Source organism: Cervus canadensis, chromosome 14, assembly GCF_019320065.1.
Source record: "Cervus canadensis isolate Bull #8, Minnesota chromosome 14, ASM1932006v1, whole genome shotgun sequence".
In the NCBI taxonomy this organism is placed as follows: Eukaryota; Metazoa; Chordata; class Mammalia; order Artiodactyla; family Cervidae; genus Cervus; species Cervus canadensis.
In genome coordinates this window covers 12,299,145-12,307,921 of record NC_057399.1, presented here as the reverse complement: position 1 = coordinate 12,307,921, position 8,777 = coordinate 12,299,145, and the positions used below count along the sequence as shown (strand labels likewise).

At 43.8% G+C, this 8,777-nt stretch overlaps 1 protein-coding gene across 2 annotated transcripts in view; it reads left to right on the top strand.

Moving 5' to 3' along the window:
• The first annotated feature begins 7,614 nt into the window (after positions 1–7,614).
• The window catches only part of ZCCHC7 (zinc finger CCHC-type containing 7), a 239,597-nt gene continuing 238,434 nt past the window's right edge, over positions 7,615–8,777 (top strand). Inside the window, exon 1 of one of the 2 annotated variants that reach the window (XM_043486410.1) lies at positions 7,615–7,748. The gene's annotated coding sequence lies outside the window, so the exon portion shown is untranslated. Of the gene's footprint in view, positions 7,753–8,777 lie in introns of both variants that reach the window. The other variant, XM_043486409.1, reaches the window with a different exon arrangement.

The window sequence follows — 8,777 nt, the reverse complement described above, 5'->3', positions numbered from 1 at the left end:
ATATAGGCTTCACAAAGACTGATTAAATTACCTAAGGATATTCCAAAGTATACTTGTGCTAAAATTTACTTATCTATTCTTGTGTCGTTGGACTTTTAGGGTTCCTCCTCATTTTCTCATAATTACAGATAACAGCAGATGCACATCTTCATACAGTCAATGCTTTCAACAAACTTTTCTATGACAGGTACTGTGTTAGGCAATAGGGATTATCTGGAAGGATTCCATTTCTGGGTCAGGAGGGAAATACAAATGAACGCGCAATTACAATTCAGAACTCTAACCGTCTGCCACCTGATGTGTGGTTCACAGACCAGCAGCATCAGCTTCACCGGGGATCTTGTTAGAAATGGAAAATCTTAGGCCCCACCCCAGACCTACTGAATCAGAATCTGAATTTTAACAAGACCCCCAAGTGATTTGTGTGCACATTACAAGTTTGAGAAACTGCGAATCCCAGTCCTCTCCTGTCTGCCTTGGTAGGTCACTGGATTGATCATTCTCAAGTCTTCCCTGCCTTTCCAATTTCTTGTCTATTTTTCCACAGCCACAAACATGCTCAGGTCTCTCTTAAAAACACACTAAAACCCCTCAAACCTTAATGTTACTTTCTTTCTGCTAAGACCCTCAAAAGACTCACCATGCGTTCTCCATAACAGAACTCTCACCAGGGATTGAACCCATGCCCCCTGCAGTAGGGGCTCAGAGTCTTAACCACTGGACCACCAGGGAAGTCCCTGACCTCATATTATTGATGACATGCTTTGAGATTTCTTTTATGGAATCTGATGATTCTTAAATAGATTAGGATCTCAAAAGTCTTGCTAGTCAATGTTCATTATACAGTCACTTAGAAGCCTTGAGGCACAAATCCAACAAGAAATAATAATGAATGAGAGTAGATCCTTGAAATACTAGCTCCCAATCCCTAGGATATTAACATAGTGAGACTATCATCACTTATATAGTTTGATTTACGGTATACATTTTTAAAATTTCATGATTTCATAAGGAAAAGCAGTCTCCAGGAAAAATTAAAAGCCAAGGATATGAATGTCTAAATTTTCAAGAATGATTTCATAGCCTGGGTGAAAATTGTGTGCTCTCTCCATCACCTTGCAATTTGAAGAACTGAAAAACCATGAATAATAAAAAAGGATGTTAAACTTTTCAACAAATCCAGATGGGTACCAATGTCATTGAGAATTCCTGAGAATCACCTTGATTGCTGCTTCAGACTAGGAGCCTGAATTAATATCGCTTCCCATTTGGGCTTTAAGTGACACAGTTTCTATAATTACATTTTAAAACTGTATTGATGTTGTCTATTATTTTTGGCAAATGAAAAACATCCAAACTTTAAAGGGTAACATTCAGTCATTTCACTCGCCAGTCTCTATTTCTGCTTTAACCTTTCAGAATTGGGTGCAGCTGAAAGAATGACGGACTGTGAACTGGAAGCCAGCGCTAACATTTTCACTGGATACTTGCAAACTCTGTCTTCATTTTGGGTCCTAGATTTCCCTTCTGTAAAATGATGGAGCTGTTCTCCTAAATGTCCCTTTCAGCCACTGTTCTAGAGTTTCTTATTCTGCAGTCACTGGATGAAGAGAAATTGTCAATGAAATAACAGGGGAGCCATAAGAACTCAAGTTTCTTTTTTCAGGGCTTGAAGAAGGCTTTTTTTTAAAGCACTTTTTTTTTTTTTTTTAATGTGAACCATTTTTAAAGTCTTTGTATAATTTGTTACAATATTGCTTCTGTTTTATGTTTTGGTTTTTTTGGCTGAGAGGCATGCGGGATCTTAGCTCCCTGACCAGGGATCAAACCTGCATCCCCTGCATTGGAAGTCTTAACCACTGGACCACCAGGGAAGTCCCCCATAAAGAAGGCTTATTCTGCTTTTCTAATATTAGGGAGCAGGGAACTGGGTCCATTTGGGGATCATGTTGCTTATCATTCCTACTTTCCCTCATCTCCTAATCTCCCCATGTCATGCCATGTTCTGGACAGTGGGAGTCACTGATTGTTTCTCAGTGTGAGTCACACTTACCAGTTTTCTTTGCTTACCTTATTCCTTTGCCAGAAGATCCCCCTGCCTTCTCTATCTGGTACTCTTTTTCTTTTCAGTTTTACTTTTACTTTTATATTTTGACATAATTTTAGACTTAAATATAAATTGCACAATGAATACAAAGAATTCTCAAATAACTTTTACCCAGAATCCCCAAACGTTAACTTTTTATCACCCTTGTGTTATTACTCTCCTGTCTCTCTATCTTCCCTTTGCCTCCAATGCAATTTTTTTCTGAACCACTTGAGAGTCAGTTTCAGACATGATGTCCTTTTAGTGCAAGTACTTCAGATTATACAGTCTAAAACGACAAGGACATTCTCTTACACAGGGATCGCCAGATGGCTCACTGGTAAAGAAGCTGCCTACCAATGCAGGAAACATAAGAGATGAGCGTTTGATCCCTGGGTCAGGAAGATCTCCCAGAGGAGGAAATGGCAACCCACACCAGGATTCTTGCCAGGATAATCCCACAGACAGAGGAGCCTGGTGGGCTATCGTCCATGCGGTCACAACGAATCGGATGTGACTGAGCACACTCATTCTCTTACATAACTATAATACAAATATAAAGGACTGTGGGCTGTGGGGGCCAAATCCAGGAAGGGGAAAAAAAAATCAGGAGAAGAAACAGCTACACAGCAGTGTCATCAAATCTAGCTTTATTTGGATTTTGCCAATTGTCCCAATAATATCCTTTATGGCACAAGACAGTCCCAGATCACACATTGAATTTATTGTGTATCATGTCTCTTTTATTTTCCTTTAGTGCAGGATAGTTCTCTGTCATTGTTTTTATGACACTGACATTTTTGAAATGTCTGAAGGGTCAAGTATTTTGTAGAATGTCTCTCCATTTGTTTTTGTCTCACAGTTTCCTCATGATTATATTCAGCTTATGTGCTTTGGTAGGAGTACCACAGAAGTGATGTGTTCTTCCCAGTGAATTACATCTCTCTCTCTCTCTCTCTTTAAGTGAAAGCCCCTCTTTCTTCCCTTCCACTCCCTTCTTCAGAAGTCAGTAATCACTCTTATAGATTGGCATCCATCCAGTATTTTCTCTAGGCATTTATATAAAGACATATCTATATATAGCCATACACAGATTCTTTATAAACTATAACAAAAATGAGTTCATAATATACCTACTGCTCTGCAATTTGTCTACTTCACTTAACTGTATGTCTTGGAGATCTTTCTATGTAAGTACATTGAGATTTATCACGTTCTTTTAAAAGCAGCATGTTAAAAAAAAATAGTATAGCTATATCCTTCATTATTTCATCCTGCAATGCAACAGACCCAGGTTCAATTCCTAGGTTGGGAAGATCCCCTGGAGAAGGAAAAGGCAAATCACTCCAGTATTCTTGCCTTGGAGAATCCCATGGACAGAGGAGCCTGTAGACCATGCAGTCACAAGAGTTGGACACGACTGAGCAACTAAACCTATTGATGAATATTTATGTTGTTTTCCTTTCTTTCTATTACAATCTTTCTACATATGTTTAATAACATAGTTCACAATTTTGATAGATCCTGTCAACTAGCTCCCTTAAAAGGCTTTTCCAATTGGTATTTCTATCCACAGTGTATGAAGTCATTTGCATTTTTCTGATTATTAGTGATGCTGAACACCTCTGATTATAGTCCACAGCCTTTTGGATTTCTTCTGTGAATGGCTTGTTGGTGTTCTTTGCAGTTAGAATGCTGGACTGTTGTTGTTTTACTAACCACTTACCTGGCCTCCTCCTCTGCAGAAGGAGGCTTCTTTACTTCCCCTAGGCAGCCAGCTGCTCCCTCCTTTGCTGTTTCATAACACTGTTCAAACTGCACCCAGGTCTTTATTGGCAAACATTCCACACTGAATCCATTCATTCCACAAGCGATCTCTGGGAACTTGCTATCTCTGGGTACTTTGCCTTGGGTTAAGTGCTGGGGAGACAGGAGCAGTTCATCACAATCTTCACCCTTTGAGGAGTTTAGTTTTGAATGGCAGCGGACTCATTTGAAAAGACCCTGATGCTGGGAAAGATTGAGGGCAGGAGGAGAAGGGGACGACAGAGGATGAGTTGGCTGGATGGCATCACCGACTCGATGGACATCGGTTTGGGTGGACTCCAGGAGTTGGTGATGGACAGGGAGCCCTGGTGTGCTGCGGTTCATGGGGTCACAAAGAATCGGACACGACTGAGCGACTGAACTGAACTTTGGGTATAGAAAAGAGCATAGGGTTTTGGATTGACACAAGACTTGAGTTTGAATCCCAGCTGTGCAGTTTAGAGGAAATCACGTGACCTCACCAACTCACAATTTCCACACTAATGAAATGGGCTAACACTCCCTTACAATATATCTGAGAAACAATACACCTAAGTGGCTCACAAGGGCCTGTTACACGGTAGACTTTCCGAGAATGGATAGCAATGGAAAGGCAACTGGTAGAAGGTCAAAATGATTAGTGAATTTTCAGAGGTTCTAGGTGCTAGAAGAAAATAAAGGAGGTAGTGCCTCTGTCTGCAATGGAAGGGTAAGGACAAGTCACTCACCCAGCTCCTGTCCCCTATATCCCCGACCTTGCCTGCCCTCTGCAGCAGCTTTCTGCCATGTCCTGTTACCCCGGTTTAGCTGCTCGCTGGTGATGGAGTACTGCCACTGCCCTGGGGAAAGCAGGTGCTTCCTTTCTCAAATAAATGGCTTCTTTAGAACATTCTCTGTAAGAGAGGCTCCAGGATATTCATGCATGCTGCCACCTGTGATCTCAAGAGGTGTGGACCAGAGACGGTGTGAGGTGGAAAGAGAAATACTACGTGTGGGGAGAGCCTCAGAGACCCGGATGACACACACAGCTCTGCCTCTGCCAGGTGACTCTCGGCAGGTCTCTTCCCTTGTTGGTTTCAGCTCCCCCATCACAATAGGAGACTAATTCTCATGATTTCTAAGAGCCATCTAAATGAGATCTCACCATGTAAAGGCAGGCTGTGTGTACATATACACTACTCTGCTTGGTTAGAAATTTCCACATCCCCGGGCCCCCTGCAGCTCTTTATACCATCTTACTATCATGGAGCAGTACACTGCATTGCAGTTATTTGGAGTCATGACACGGTTTCCCGCTGAACCGACAGCTGGGTCCATATCCATATTCCTTTAACACCATTACTGAGTGTTGTCTGTCAAGCACTATGTTAGCTGGTGAAGATACAAAGACAAAACATCTATTTCTGTTTTCTGGGAGCCCATCCTCCAGTTAGGAGACAATTTTAAGAGAAACAATTGCCATGATGGAGGTTTCTCCAAAGTGTAGGGAAGCCCAGGGAAGGCATGTTTGTTCTCTCTGTCTGAGTTGGAAGGTTTCCCTGAAGACCCAGTGTTCACCAGAGTAGGGTGAAGGACAGAGAGGACTTTATAGGCTGTAGGGGTGCTCTCTGTAAAGGCAAAGGTAGGATAGAACATAGTGTTGCAGCAACTGCCCAATCTTCAGCTTGGCAGTGAAGAAGTAGGCAGATGTCAGCTCATGAAGTGTTCTTCATGCTATCCAAAGAAGTCTAGGTTTTATGACATAACCTGTCAGGAGTGATTAAAGCATTTTCAAGTGTATGAACATACCAAATCTTTGTTGAGTGCAGGAGTAATAGTGGGAGGACTGGACACAGGAAACAGGAACATTTCTTAACTTTGTGGCCTTGGGCAAGTTACTTAGCCTCTGAATCTGTTTCCTTTTTTAAAACTCTCAACCTCAAATAGTTGTTAAAATTTAAAAGTTTATATGTAGTAAATTTATAGACATAAGACTGACACTTGATAAAAGCTCAGTATATTGGTTTTTAAAAGAGAACTTTTTTTTTCTATACAAATATACATTACCTAACAATCCAGTAATTTCTGTGACCCATTTCTTGGCCTGTCTCCTCCTCTGCAAAATCTGTGTATGTGTGTGTGTGTGTGTGTGTGCACACGCGTGCTCAGGGGAGTCCAACTCTTTGCAAATCCCATGGACTGTAGCCAGCCAGGTCACTCTGTCCATGGAATTTTCCAGGCAAGAATACTGGAGGAGGGTGCCAATTCCTATTCCAGGGGATCTTCCCCACCCAGGGAGTGAACCCCTGTCTCCTGCATCTCCTGCACTGGCAGGTGGATTCTTTACCACTGCACCACCTGGGCTTCCTGCAAAATGGGTGGGTCCTCCAATTTTATCTTTTCATTGTATCCTGTCTTCCTTTCTAGCACTTACCATAATGTTAACTAACATTTCTAATTATTTTCCAGATCAAACTGTGACTATAATTAACTATTTGTATTCTGCTCCTCTGGGTAGACTCTAGCTCTATGAGACCAGAGACTTTAAAAAATTTTACTATTATATCTGCAATTGCTAACACTGTCTGGCTCTTAACATGTGTTCAAATCAGTTCAGTTCAGTCCCCCAGTCGTGTCCGACTCTTTGCAACCCCATGGATTGCAGCACACCAGGCTTCCCTGTCCATCACCAATTCCCGGAGCTTACTCAAACTCACGTCCATTGAGTTGGTGATGCCATCCAACCATCTCATCCTCTGTCATCCCCTTCTCCTCCCGCCCTCAATCTTTCCCAGCATCAGGGTCTTTCCAAATGAGTCAGTTCTTCGCATCAGGTGGCTAAAGTAATGGAGTTTCATCAGCTTCAGCATCAGTCTTTCCAATGAATATTCAGGGCTGATTTCCTTTAGGATGTTTAAATAAATGTTGGCAAAACTAATCAATGTTAAGATTATCTTTCAAGCCTGTTGTCAAGGGCCAACGAATTGATAAAGATGGACAGCGAGTTTATAATTAAAATAAGTTGCGAGAAGAGGAACCCGGAGTCAGGGACGCCCAGCACAATCTGTAGCTCCTGAGGCTTCCAAAGGACCAGTACTGACTTCAGTCTTTAGCAAGTGTGCATTTCTTAAAGGTTCACATATTACATCTGTTGTCTTATATTATAGTATAAAAAAGAGCCGAAAGCGCCCCAGTGTAAACTAAGTTCAACTTCAACTTAGACATGGAAGGGGCTTGCCTAAGATCACTTAGCTCAAGAGAGAAGGATCTAGAAGCCAGGCGCTCTCAAAGAGGCTTTTCCCTCGCTGGGGTTCCCCGGATCCGTCAGTCAAGCCTCCCGCTGTACCAGCCCTCGTCCAGTACCCGGCTCCCGGCTCCGCTCCCGCGCCACGTGGCACAAGGAGGGTGTCCCCCGAGATCTGGGAGAAGGCGGAGCCTGGTCTAAACCTCGCCCTGGAGCATCATGGGAGATGTAGTGTTTATCTCCAGCACGGAACGTGCTAACTCTCCTCGGTTTGGCTCGGTAAGTAGCATATCACCTGTGCAGGTCATTCAAACAAGCTATTCCTTAACACAGATTCAGCCTAGATACTTGTGAAAGAAGCCGTGGAGAAGGAGAAGCAGAGCAAGAAAGGCAAACAAATAAAAAGACTCTATGCGGGGAAGGCAAAGGGTTAATCGTTGTTACGCACGTCTACTGGAGGCGAGGAGTGGGCGGGGACAGAAGACGACTTCCAGGAGCTGTTTTCACCGGAAGTGCCTTCCGTCCTCGTGGGTCCGCGCGGACGCCGTTTCCTTACCTCATTTGTCTTCGCCCCTCCCCGTCCCTCTACGCGTTTTGGTTCCTGGTTGGTGCTTCCTGGTCGCAGCCGCGGCAGTGAGTATGTGTGACGGACCCCAAGGTGTCCGTGGCCGGGGTGCCCCCTGCCCGCCCTCCGCCTCCCCGCTAGGCTGTGGAACTAGCGCGTGTCTCTTCGCCGGCCTCCGTGTCCCCGTTTTCCCCTCACTCGTAGCGGGGCTCGTCTCGTGGCCTCTCAGTCGAGCTCTGCCCCCACGCGACTCCGCGGACCCGCTGTGGTGTCCGCTTCTCTCTGCCGCTCCGAGGCCTGAGGCCGTGGTTCAGAAATGGCTGAGCGCCCATGGCCTTGGTGGGGAGTGGCGTTTCTGCCCTACTTTACCTCCACAACCCCCAGAGATGCCTCTTTTAGGAAAGCCGGTCTGTCAGTTAAACGCGAAGAGAGGTCGGCTTTTGAGAACTGAACAGTCTTGGACCAAGTCCAACCTCAGCTGTCAGAAGCAGCAGCTGCAGCTGTTGGGACAGAAAAATTTCAAGGATTGGGCCCCTTCCCGCATGTGAAACGAGACCTGCGCTGTGTTCGCTGATGCCTTCCTTTTATCTTTCACATCCTGGGAGCCGACAGTTAAACTTTAGGAGCTGCAGGTGTTGTGGGAAAACTGGCCGAGTGAGAGGCAGTAGGCCTGAGTTCCAGGGGCGGCTCCACCACCAACTCGACGCTGGTGACTCTAAAAATCTTAGAAATCTTTTCTAGCGTGTATTTACCTTTATTTCCGATTACAGGATTGAATTAGGAGATCTTTTAGGCTCAGTGAATATATAAGCTTCTCAGAGCCTGTTTCTCTATGTATAAAATGAGAGCGTTCAATTTAATGACTTTCAGGTCTCTTCTAAAACTCTTTGTGTTTTAAGTATTTAGACTGTGTATATTTCAGACAGTATTGTGCTTTAAGGACAGTTCACTATGGCTGCTTTCAAGAGAATCTGAGAGTGGGGAATTAACCAAGGAAGACATGGAAGTGAGGGTTGTAAAATAGCTTCAAAGATTAAGATGCTGTGTAGCAAAAGAAAAAAGACTGAGGGTGAAGGAAGTGTTGTGATAAAATTAGT